Here is a 13,384-nt window from a genome sequence, read left to right on the forward strand (position 1 = left end):
ATATGCTTCAAATTGTTATCCACAGAGGTGACATTTGTTTTTAGTGCACCGTTTCAGGTTTTCCATTATGGAGATATCTCGCTCGCACTAACTCGGAAGTCGGCAAGGGGGAGCGAGCCCTACCCTACCCTACCCTACCCTACCCTACCCTAACCTACTCTACCCTACCCTAACCTAGCCTAGCCGAGCCGAGCCGAGCCGATCCGAACCTATCCCAACCTAACCTAACCCAACCCAACCTAACCCAACCCAACCCAACCCAACCCAACCCAACCTAACCTAACCTAACCTAACCTAACCTAACCCAACCTGACCTGACCTAACCCAACCTAACCTAACCTAGAGCACTGCAGGACATGGAGCTAGAGATTGAGAAGTACAGCACATACAAAGAGGTCCTCAGAGGGAAAATTCGAGGGGGGGCAGAGCCAGCACCGTGAAAACTCAAGCAGCGGTGGACTGTTCCCCCTGCCCCCACAATCCGCTTTATACCGAAACTAAACAGGAGCAGCTTTCCAAGCTAGGGCTCCGGAACGAACCGACAACAGTAAAAAACAATAAAGAAAAAAGAAAAAACAAAAAAGAAAAGAGAGGAAGGAAGCACAAAAAAGGTATATTCGCTTGAACCCCAACGGGACAAAAAACATTGCAAACACGTTTTTCTTGTGCTGGCCATCGGCATTTAGCAGCTTTGCTGAACACTGACGTGGATTACAGGCCCAAATAATGACAAATGAGCAAGCAAGTATCCTTGCTACTCACTTTTCGGTGTTTTACGTCGTTTGAAGTGCAAATTGTTGCGCCTACCAGTAGCGCCACAGTCGCGTTCAAATCGCTCCTCTGTTGAACTATCCTTGTCGGCTCGCATAGCCGCGCCCATGAAATCGGCAATCAGCTGTTCTCGTTTTCTGTAGTGTGCACCAAACTGTTCACATTTCAAGGTACAGATACTTAATTTGAGTGGGAAAGCCTCGGCGGTCTTCCTGTGGATTCGGGGGTGCATCAACGAAGATGGGCATAGTTTTCGGGATGGCTGTGTGTGCGACAGCTGATATCTGTGCGATGAACTGAACTTCTATTTTTTTAAACAACTTCAATATATTGCAGTTGTAGCAAAATAGTTTCCTTGGTTTTGTCTGATATTGCGTTCACTTCATCTGCTTTTTCGTTTCGCCAAGTGGTGTAACCCACGCTTTGACTATTGCAGCCTCCCTAAGATTTGTGTGTTAGTTTTGGAAACACTGATATTGTTACATATGACACACTTGGAAAAGATACGCGCCCGTAGAACTCAACTGTGAAAATGACGTGCTCTCGTGACTTTTTTATAAAAATTTGTCCAAGCTGAAACACACACACACACACAAAATGAACGGTGTGTCACAAACACATACTTCGTGGTCGTAGCAATTTTTAATAGAGATTTTTTTAAATAAAACAACTAGGACTACGTGTACATTAGTTTCGCACTTAGGCGTATGCGAGTGGTGGAAAACCTTATCTGCAAGGTATTTTGGCATTCTAATTTCCATAACTCACTAAGATGTATTTTTTTTATGAAGCTGTTTTTCTTTCTTTCGAGAAACAGAAAGAGCAGAATTGCTGGCAATCGGTTTCGATATGAGATGAATCCTTCATCTATATGCTTCAAATTGTTATCCACAGAGGTGACATTTGTTTTTAGTGCACCGTTTCAGGTTTTCCATTATGGAGATATCTCGCTCGCACTAGCTCAGAAGTCGGCAAGGGGGAGCGAGCCCTGCCCTACCCTACCCTACTCTAACCCTACCCTACCCTACCCTACCCTACCCTACTCTACCCTACCCTAACCTAGCCGAGCCGAGCCGAGCCGAGCCGAGCCGAACCGAACCGAACCGAACCGAACCTAACCTAACCTAACCCAACGCAACCCAACCCAACCTAACCCAACCCAACCCAACCTAACCTAACCTAACCTAACCTAACCTAACCTAACCTAACCTAACCCAACCCAACCTAACCTAACCTAACCTAACCCAACCCAACCCAACCCAACCTAACCTAATCTAACCTAACCTAGAGCACTGCAGGACATGGAGCTAGAGATTGAGAAGTACAGCACATACAAAGAGGTCCTCAGAGGGAAAATTTGAGGGGGGGGGGGCAGAGCCAGCACCGTGAAAACTCGAGGAGCGGTGGACTGTTCCCCCTGCCCCCACAATCCGATTTATACCGGAACTAAACAGGAGCAGCTTTCCAAGCTAGGGTCAAGCGTATGCGAGTGGTGGAAAACCTTATCTGCAAGGTATTTTGGCATTCTAATTTCCATAACTCACTAAGATGTATTTTTTTTATGAAGCTGTTTTTCTTTCTTTCGAGAAACAGAAAGAGCAGAATTGCTGGCAATCGGTTTCGATATGAGATGAATCCTTCATCTATATGCTTCAAATTGTTATCCACAGAGGTGACATTTGTTTTTAGTGCACCGTTTCAGGTTTTCCATTATGGAGATATCTCGCTCGCACTAGCTCAGAAGTCGGCAAGGGGGAGCGAGCCCTGCCCTACCCTACCCTACTCTAACCCTACCCTACCCTACCCTACCCTACCCTACTCTACCCTACCCTAACCTAGCCGAGCCGAGCCGAGCCGAGCCGAGCCGAACCGAACCGAACCTAACCTAACCTAACCTAACCCAACGCAACCCAACCTAACCCAACCCAACCCAACCTAACCTAACCTAACCTAACCTAACCTAACCTAACCTGACCTAACCCAACCTAACCTAACCTAACCTAACCCAACCCAACCCAACCCAACCTAACCTAACCTAACCTAACCTAGAGCACTGCAGGACATGGAGCTAGAGATTGAGAAGTACAGCACATACAAAGAGGTCCTCAGAGGGAAAATTTGAGGGGGGGGGGCAGAGCCAGCACCGTGAAAACTCGAGGAGCGGTGGACTGTTCCCCCTGCCCCCACAATCCGATTTATACCGGAACTAAACAGGAGCAGCTTTCCAAGCTAGGGCTCCGGAACGAACCGATAACAGTAAAAAACAATAAAGAAAAAAGAAAAAACAAGAAAGAAAAGAGAGGAAGGAAGCACAAAAAAGGTATATTCGCTTGAACCCCAACGGGACAAAAAACATTGCAAACACGTTTTTCTTGTGCTGGCTATCGGCATTTAGCAGCTTTGCTGAACCCTGACGTGGATTACAGGCCCAAATAATGACAAATGAGCAAGCAAGTATCCTTGCTACTCACTTTTCGGTGTTTTACCTAGAAGTGAACCTAGGTGTTTTACCTAGAAGTTTTACCTGAAGTGCAAATTGTTGCGCCTACCAGTAGCGCCACAGTCGCGTTCAAATTGCTCCTCTGTTGAACTATCCTTGTCGGCTCGCATAGCCGCACCCATGAAATCGGCAATCAGCTGTTCTCGTTTTCTGTAGTGTGCACCAAACTGTTCACAGTTCAAGGTACAGATACTTAATTTGAGTGGGAAAGCCTCGGCGGTCTTCCTGTGGATTCGGGGGTGCATCAACGAAGATGGGCATAGTTTTCGGGATGGCTGTGTGTGCGACAGCTGATATCTGTACGATGAAATGAACTTCTATTTTTTTTAAACAACTTCAATATATTGCAGTTGTAGCAAAATAGTTTCCTTGGTTTTGTCGCATATTGCGTTCACTTCATCTGCTTTTTCGTTTCGCCAAGTGGTGTAACCCACGCTTTGACTATTGCAGCCTCCCTAAGATTTGTGTGTTAGTTTTGGAAACACTGATATTGTTACATATGACACACTTGGAAAAGATACGCGCCCGTAGAACTCAACTGTGAAAATGACGTGCTCTCGTGACTTTTTTATAAAAATTTGTCCAAGCTGAAACACACACACGCACACAAAATGAACGGGGTGTCACAAACACATACTTCGTGGTCGTAGCAATTTTTAATAGAGATTTTTTTAAATAAAACAACTAGGACTACGTGTACATTAGTTTCGCACTTAGGCGTATGCGAGTGGTGGAAAACCTTATCTGCAAGGTATTTTGGCATTCTAATTTCCATAACTCACTAAGATGTATTTTTTTTATGAAGCTGTTTTTCTTTCTTTCGAGAAACAGAAAGAGCAGAATTGCTGGCAATCGGTTTCGATATGAGATGAATCCTTCATCTATATGCTTCAAATTGTTATCCACAGAGGTGACATTTGTTTTTAGTGCACCGTTTCAGGTTTTCCATTATGGAGATATCTCGCTCGCACTAACTCGGAAGTCGGCAAGGGGGAGCGAGCCCTGCCCTACCCTACCCTACTCTAACCCTACCCTACCCTACCCTACCCTACCCTACCCTAACCTACTCTACCCTACCCTACCCTAACCTAGCCGAGCCGAGCCGAGCCGAGCCGAACCGAACCCAACGCAACCCAACCTAACCCAACGCAACCCAACCTAACCCAACCTAACCCAACCCAACCCAACCCAACCCAACCTAACCTAACCTAACCTATCCTAACCTAACCTAACCTAACCTAACCTAACCTAACCTAACCTAACCTAACCTAACCTAACCTAACCTAACCTAACCTGACCTGACCTGACCTGACCTGACCTGACCTGACCTGACCTGACCTGACCTGACCTAACCTAACCCAACCCAACCCAACCCAACCCAACCCAACCTAACCTAACCTAACCTAACCTAACCTAGAGCACTGCAGGACATGGAGCTAGAGATTGAGAAGTACAGCACATACAAAGAGGTCCTCAGAGGGAAAATTCGAGAGGGGGGGCAGAGCCAGCACCGTGAAAACTCGAGGAGCGGTGGACTGTTCCCCCTGCCCCCACAATCCGATTTATACCGGAACTAAACAGGAGCAGCTTTCCAAGCTAGGGCTCCGGAACGAACCGACAACAGTAAAAAACAATAAAGAAAAAAGAAAAAACAAAAAAGAAAAGAGAGGAAGGAAGCACAAAAAAGGTATATTCGCTTGAACCCCAACGGGACAAAAAACATTGCAAACACGTTTTTCTTGTGCTGGCCATCGGCATTTAGCAGCTTTGCTGAACACTGACGTGGATTACAGGCCCAAATAATGACAAATGAGCAAGCAAGTATCCTTGCTACTCACTTTTCGGTGTTTTACGTCGTTTGAAGTGCAAATTGTTGCGCCTACCAGTAGCGCCACAGTCGCGTTCAAATTGCTCCTCTGTTGAACTATCCTTGTCGGCTCGCATAGCCGCACCCATGAAATCGGCAATCAGCTGTTCTCGTTTTCTGTAGTGTGCACCAAACTGTTCACAGTTCAAGGTACAGATACTTAATTTGAGTGGGAAAGCCTCGGCGGTCTTCCTGTGGATTCGGGGGTGCATCAACGAAGATGGGCATAGTTTTCGGGATGGCTGTGTGTGCGACAGCTGATATCTGTACGATGAAATGAACTTCTATTTTTTTTAAACAACTTCAATATATTGCAGTTGTAGCAAAATAGTTTCCTTGGTTTTGTCGCATATTGCGTTCACTTCATCTGCTTTTTCGTTTCGCCAAGTGGTGTAACCCACGCTTTGACTATTGCAGCCTCCCTAAGATTTGTGTGTTAGTTTTGGAAACACTGATATTGTTACATATGACACACTTGGAAAAGATACGCGCCCGTAGAACTCAACTGTGAAAATGACGTGCTCTCGTGACTTTTTTATAAAAATTTGTCCAAGCTGAAACACACACACGCACACAAAATTAAAGGGGTGTCACAAACACATACTTCGTGGTCGTAGCAATTTTTAAGAGAGATTTTTTTAAATAAAACAACTAGGACTACGTGTACATTAGTTTCGCACTTAGGCGTATGCGAGTGGTGGAAAACCTTATCTGCAAGGTATTTTGGCATTCTAATTTCCATAACTCACTAAGATGTATTTTTTTTATGAAGCTGTTTTTCTTTCTTTCGAGAAACAGAAAGAGCAGAATTGCTGGCAATCGGTTTCGATATGAGATGAATCCTTCATCTATATGCTTCAAATTGTTATCCACAGAGGTGACATTTGTTTTTAGTGCACCGTTTCAGGTTTTCCATTATGGAGATATCTCGCTCGCACTAACTCGGAAGTCGGCAAGGGGGAGCGAGCCCTGCCCTACCCTACCCTACTCTAACCCTACCCTACCCTACCCTACCCTACCCTACCCTACCCTAACCTACTCTACCCTACCCTAACCTAGCCGAGCCGAGCCGAGCCGAGCCGAGCCGAACCGAACCCAACGCAACCCAACCTAACCCAACGCAACCCAACCTAACCCAACCTAACCCAACCCAACCCAACCCAACCTAACCTATCCTATCCTATCCTATCCTATCCTATCCTATCCTATCCTATCCTATCCTATCCTATCCTATCCTATCCTATCCTATCCTATCCTATCCTATCCTATCCTATCCTATCCTATCCTATCCTAACCTAACCTAACCTAACCTAACCTAACCTAACCTAACCTAACCTAACCTAACCTAACCTAACCTAACCTAACCTAACCTAACCTAACCTAACCTAACCTAACCTAACCCAACCTAACCTAACCTAACCTAACCTAACCTAGAGCACTGCAGGACATGGAGCTAGAGATCGAGAAGTACAGCACATACAAAGAGGTCCTCAGAGGGAAAATTCGAGAAGGGGGGCAGAGCCAGCACCGTGAAAACTCGAGGAGCGGTGGACTGTTCCCCCTGCCCCCACAATCCGATTTATACCGGAACTAAACAGGAGCAGCTTTCCAAGCTAGGGCTCCGGAACGAACCGACAACAGTAAAAAACAATAAAGAAAAAAGAAAAAACAAAAAAGAAAAGAGAGGAAGGAAGCACAAAAAAGGTATATTCGCTTGAACCCCAACGGGACAAAAAACATTGCAAACACGTTTTTCTTGTGCTGGCCATCGGCATTTAGCAGCTTTGCTGAACACTGACGTGGATTACAGGCCCAAATAATGACAAATGAGCAAGCAAGTATCCTTGCTACTCACTTTTCGGTGTTTTACGTCGTTTGAAGTGCAAATTGTTGCGCCTACCAGTAGCGCCACAGTCGCGTTCAAATTGCTCCTCTGTTGAACTATCCTTGTCGGCTCGCATAGCCGCACCCATGAAATCGGCAATCAGCTGTTCTCGTTTTCTGTAGTGTGCACCAAACTGTTCACAGTTCAAGGTACAGATACTTAATTTGAGTGGGAAAGCCTCGGCGGTCTTCCTGTGGATTCGGGGGTGCATCAACGAAGATGGGCATAGTTTTCGGGATGGCTGTGTGTGCGACAGCTGATATCTGTACGATGAAATGAACTTCTATTTTTTTTAAACAACTTCAATATATTGCAGTTGTAGCAAAATAGTTTCCTTGGTTTTGTCGCATATTGCGTTCACTTCATCTGCTTTTTCGTTTCGCCAAGTGGTGTAACCCACGCTTTGACTATTGCAGCCTCCCTAAGATTTGTGTGTTAGTTTTGGAAACACTGATATTGTTACATATGACACACTTGGAAAAGATACGCGCCCGTAGAACTCAACTGTGAAAATGACGTGCTCTCGTGACTTTTTTATAAAAATTTGTCCAAGCTGAAACACACACACGCACACAAAATTAAAGGGGTGTCACAAACACATACTTCGTGGTCGTACCAATTTTTAATAGAGATTTTTTTAAATAAAACAACTAGGACTACGTGTACATTAGTTTCGCACTTAGGCGTATGCGAGTGGTGGAAAACCTTATCTGCAAGGTATTTTGGCATTCTAATTTCCATAACTCACTAAGATGTATTTTTTTTATGAAGCTGTTTTTCTTTCTTTCGAGAAACAGAAAGAGCAGAATTGCTGGCAATCGGTTTCGATATGAGATGAATCCTTCATCTATATGCTTCAAATTGTTATCCACAGAGGTGACATTTGTTTTTAGTGCACCGTTTCAGGTTTTCCATTATGGAGATATCTCGCTCGCACTAACTCGGAAGTCGGCAAGGGGGAGCGAGCCCTGCCCTACCCTACCCTACTCTAACCCTACCCTACCCTACCCTACCCTACCCTAACCTACTCTACCCTACCCTAACCTAGCCGAGCCGAGCCGAGCCGAGCCGAACCGAACCCAACGCAACCCAACCTAACCCAACGCAACCCAACCTAACCCAACCTAACCCAACCCAACCCAACCCAACCCAACCCAACCCAACCTAACCTATCCTATCCTATCCTATCCTATCCTATCCTATCCTATCCTATCCTAACCTAACCTGACCTGACCTGACCTGACCTGACCTGACCTGACCTGACCTGACCTGACCTGACCTGACCTGACCTGACCTGACCTAACCCGACCTGACCTAACCTAACCCAACCTAACCTAACCCAACCCAACCCAACCCAACCCAACCTAACCTAACCTAACCTAACCTAACCTAGAGCACTGCAGGACATGGAGCTAGAGATTGAGAAGTACAGCACATACAAAGAGGTCCTCAGAGGGAAAATTCGAGAGGGGGGGCAGAGCCAGCACCGTGAAAACTCGAGGAGCGGTGGACTGTTCCCCCTGCCCCCACAATCCGATTTATACCGGAACTAAACAGGAGCAGCTTTCCAAGCTAGGGCTCCGGAACGAACCGACAACAGTAAAAAACAATAAAGAAAAAAGAAAAAACAAAAAAGAAAAGAGAGGAAGGAAGCACAAAAAAGGTATATTCGCTTGAACCCCAACGGGACAAAAAACATTGCAAACACGTTTTTCTTGTGCTGGCCATCGGCATTTAGCAGCTTTGCTGAACACTGACGTGGATTACAGGCCCAAATAATGACAAATGAGCAAGCAAGTATCCTTGCTACTCACTTTTCGGTGTTTTACGTCGTTTGAAGTGCAAATTGTTGCGCCTACCAGTAGCGCCACAGTCGCGTTCAAATTGCTCCTCTGTTGAACTATCCTTGTCGGCTCGCATAGCCGCACCCATGAAATCGGCAATCAGCTGTTCTCGTTTTCTGTAGTGTGCACCAAACTGTTCACAGTTCAAGGTACAGATACTTAATTTGAGTGGGAAAGCCTCGGCGGTCTTCCTGTGGATTCGGGGGTGCATCAACGAAGATGGGCATAGTTTTCGGGATGGCTGTGTGTGCGACAGCTGATATCTGTACGATGAAATGAACTGCTATTTTTTTTAAACAACTTCAATATATTGCAGTTGTAGCAAAATAGTTTCCTTGGTTTTGTCGCATATTGCGTTCACTTCATCTGCTTTTTCGTTTCGCCAAGTGGTGTAACCCACGCTTTGACTATTGCAGCCTCCCTAAGATTTGTGTGTTAGTTTTGGAAACACTGATATTGTTACATATGACACACTTGGAAAAGATACGCGCCCGTAGAACTCAACTGTGAAAATGACGTGCTCTCGTGACTTTTTTATAAAAATTTGTCCAAGCTGAAACACACACACGCACACAAAATTAAAGGGGTGTCACAAACACATACTTCGTGGTCGTAGCAATTTTTAAGAGAGATTTTTTTAAATAAAACAACTAGGACTACGTGTACATTAGTTTCGCACTTAGGCGTATGCGAGTGGTGGAAAACCTTATCTGCAAGGTATTTTGGCATTCTAATTTCCATAACTCACTAAGATGTATTTTTTTTATGAAGCTGTTTTTCTTTCTTTCGAGAAACAGAAAGAGCAGAATTGCTGGCAATCGGTTTCGATATGAGATGAATCCTTCATCTATATGCTTCAAATTGTTATCCACAGAGGTGACATTTGTTTTTAGTGCACCGTTTCAGGTTTTCCATTATGGAGATATCTCGCTCGCACTAACTCGGAAGTCGGCAAGGGGGAGCGAGCCCTGCCCTACCCTACCCTACTCTAACCCTACCCTACCCTACCCTACCCTACCCTACCCTAACCTACTCTACCCTACCCTAACCTAGCCGAGCCGAGCCGAGCCGAGCCGAACCGAACCCAACGCAACCCAACCTAACCCAACCTAACCCAACCCAACCCAACCCAACCCAACCCAACCTAACCTAACCTATCCTATCCTATCCTATCCTATCCTATCCTATCCTATCCTATCCTATCCTATCCTATCCTAACCTAACCTAACCTAACCTAACCTAACCTAACCTAACCTAACCTAACCTAACCTAACCTAACCTAACCTAACCTAACCTAACCTAACCTAACCTAACCTAACCTAACCTAACCTAACCTAACCTAACCTAACCTAACCTAACCTAACCTAACCTAACCTAACCTGACCTAACCTAACCTAACCTAACCCAACCTAACCTAACCTAACCTAACCTAACCTAGAGCACTGCAGGACATGGAGCTAGAGATTGAGAAGTACAGCACATACAAAGAGGTCCTCAGAGGGAAAATTCGAGAGGGGGGGCAGAGCCAGCACCGTAAAAACTCGAGGAGCGGTGGACTGTTCCCCCTGCCCCCACAATCCGATTTATACCGGAACTAAACAGGAGCAGCTTTCCAAGCTAGGGCTCCGGAACGAACCGACAACAGTAAAAAACAATAAAGAAAAAAGAAAAACAAAAAAGAAAAGAGAGGAAGGAAGCACAAAAAAGGTATATTCGCTTGAACCCCAACGGGACAAAAAACATTGCAAACACGTTTTTCTTGTGCTGGCCATCGGCATTTAGCAGCTTTGCTGAACACTGACGTGGATTACAGGCCCAAATAATGACAAATGAGCAAGCAAGTATCCTTGCTACTCACTTTTCGGTGTTTTACGTCGTTTGAAGTGCAAATTGTTGCGCCTACCAGTAGCGCCACAGTCGCGTTCAAATTGCTCCTCTGTTGAACTATCCTTGTCGGCTCGCATAGCCGCACCCATGAAATCGGCAATCAGCTGTTCTCGTTTTCTGTAGTGTGCACCAAACTGTTCACAGTTCAAGGTACAGATACTTAATTTGAGTGGGAAAGCCTCGGCGGTCTTCCTGTGGATTCGGGGGTGCATCAACGAAGATGGGCATAGTTTTCGGGATGGCTGTGTGTGCGACAGCTGATATCTGTACGATGAAATGAACTTCTATTTTTTTTAAACAACTTCAATATATTGCAGTTGTAGCAAAATAGTTTCCTTGGTTTTGTCGCATATTGCGTTCACTTCATCTGCTTTTTCGTTTCGCCAAGTGGTGTAACCCACGCTTTGACTATTGCAGCCTCCCTAAGATTTGTGTGTTAGTTTTGGAAACACTGATATTGTTACATATGACACACTTGGAAAAGATACGCGCCCGTAGAACTCAACTGTGAAAATGACGTGCTCTCGTGACTTTTTTATAAAAATTTGTCCAAGCTGAAACACACACACGCACACAAAATTAAAGGGGTGTCACAAACACATACTTCGTGGTCGTACCAATTTTTAATAGAGATTTTTTTAAATAAAACAACTAGGACTACGTGTACATTAGTTTCGCACTTAGGCGTATGCGAGTGGTGGAAAACCTTATCTGCAAGGTATTTTGGCATTCTAATTTCCATAACTCACTAAGATGTATTTTTTTTATGAAGCTGTTTTTCTTTCTTTCGAGAAACAGAAAGAGCAGAATTGCTGGCAATCGGTTTCGATATGAGATGAATCCTTCATCTATATGCTTCAAATTGTTATCCACAGAGGTGACATTTGTTTTTAGTGCACCGTTTCAGGTTTTCCATTATGGAGATATCTCGCTCGCACTAACTCGGAAGTCGGCAAGGGGGAGCGAGCCCTGCCCTACCCTACCCTACTCTAACCCTACCCTACCCTACCCTACCCTACCCTAACCTACTCTACCCTACCCTAACCTAGCCGAGCCGAGCCGAGCCGAGCCGAACCGAACCCAACGCAACCCAACCTAACCCAACGCAACCCAACCTAACCCAACCTAACCCAACCCAACCCAACCCAACCTAACCTAACCTAACCTATCCTATCCTATCCTATCCTATCCTATCCTATCCTATCCTATCCTATCCTATCCTATCCTATCCTATCCTATCCTAACCTAACCTAACCTAACCTAACCTAACCTAACCTAACCTAACCTAACCTAACCTAACCTAACCTAACCTAACCTAACCTAACCTAACCTAACCTAACCTAACCTAACCCAACCTAACCTAACCTAACCTAACCCAACCCAACCTAACCTAACCTAACCTAACCTAGAGCACTGCAGGACATGGAGCTAGAGATTGAGAAGTACAGCACATACAAAGAGGGCCTCAGAGGGAAAATTCGAGAGGGGGGGGCAGAGCCGGCACCGTGAAAACTCGAGGAGCGGTGGACTGTTCCCCCTGCCCCCACAATCCGATTTATACCGGAACTAAACAGGAGCAGCTTTCCAAGCTAGGGCTCCGGAACGAACCGATAACAGTAAAAAACAATAAAGAAAAAAGAAAAAACAAGAAAGAAAAGAGAGGAAGGAAGCACAAAAAAGGTATATTCGCTTGAACCCCAACGGGACAAAAAACATTGCAAACACGTTTTTCTTGTGCTGGCCATCGGCATTTAGCAGCTTTGCTGAACCCTGACGTGGATTACAGGCCCAAATAATGACAAATGAGCAAGCAAGTATCCTTACTACTCACTTTTCGGTGTTTTACCTAGAAGTGAACCTAGGTGTTTTACCTAGAAGTTTTACCTGAAGTGCAAATTGTTGCGCCTACCAGTAGCGCCACAGTCGCGTTCAAATTGCTCCTCTGTTGAACTATCCTTGTCGGCTCGCATGGCCGCGCCCATGAAATCGGCAATCAGCTGTTCTCGTTTTCTGTAGTGTGCACCAAACTGTTCACAGTTCAAGGTACAGATACTTAATTTGAGTGGGAAAGCCTCGGCGGTCTTCCTGTGGATTCGGGGGTGCATCAACGAAGATGGGCATAGTTTTCGGGATGGCTGTGTGTGCGACAGCTGATATCTGTGCGATGAAATGAACTTCTATTTTTTTTAAACAACTTCAATATATTGCAGTTGTAGCAAAATAGTTTCCTTGGTTTTGTCGCATATTGCGTTCACTTCATCTGCTTTTTCGTTTCGCCAAGTGGTGTAACCCACGCTTTGACTATTGCAGCCTCCCTAAGATTTGTGTGTTAGTTTTGGAAACACTGATATTGTTACATATGACACACTTGGAAAAGATACGCGCCCGTAGAACTCAACTGTGAAAATGACGTGCTCTCGTGACTTTTTTATAAAAATTTGTCCAAGCTGAAACACACACACGCACACAAAATGAACGGGGTGTCACAAACACATACTTCGTGGTCGTAGCAATTTTTAATAGAGATTTTTTTAAATAAAACAACTAGGACTACGTGTACATTAGTTTCGCACTTAGGCGTATGCGAGTGGTGGAAAACCTTATCTGCAAGGTATTTTGGCATTCTAATT

The sequence above is a fragment of the Ornithodoros turicata genome, chromosome 7, assembly GCF_037126465.1.
Source record: "Ornithodoros turicata isolate Travis chromosome 7, ASM3712646v1, whole genome shotgun sequence".
Lineage (NCBI taxonomy): Eukaryota > Metazoa > Arthropoda > Arachnida > Ixodida > Argasidae > Ornithodoros > Ornithodoros turicata.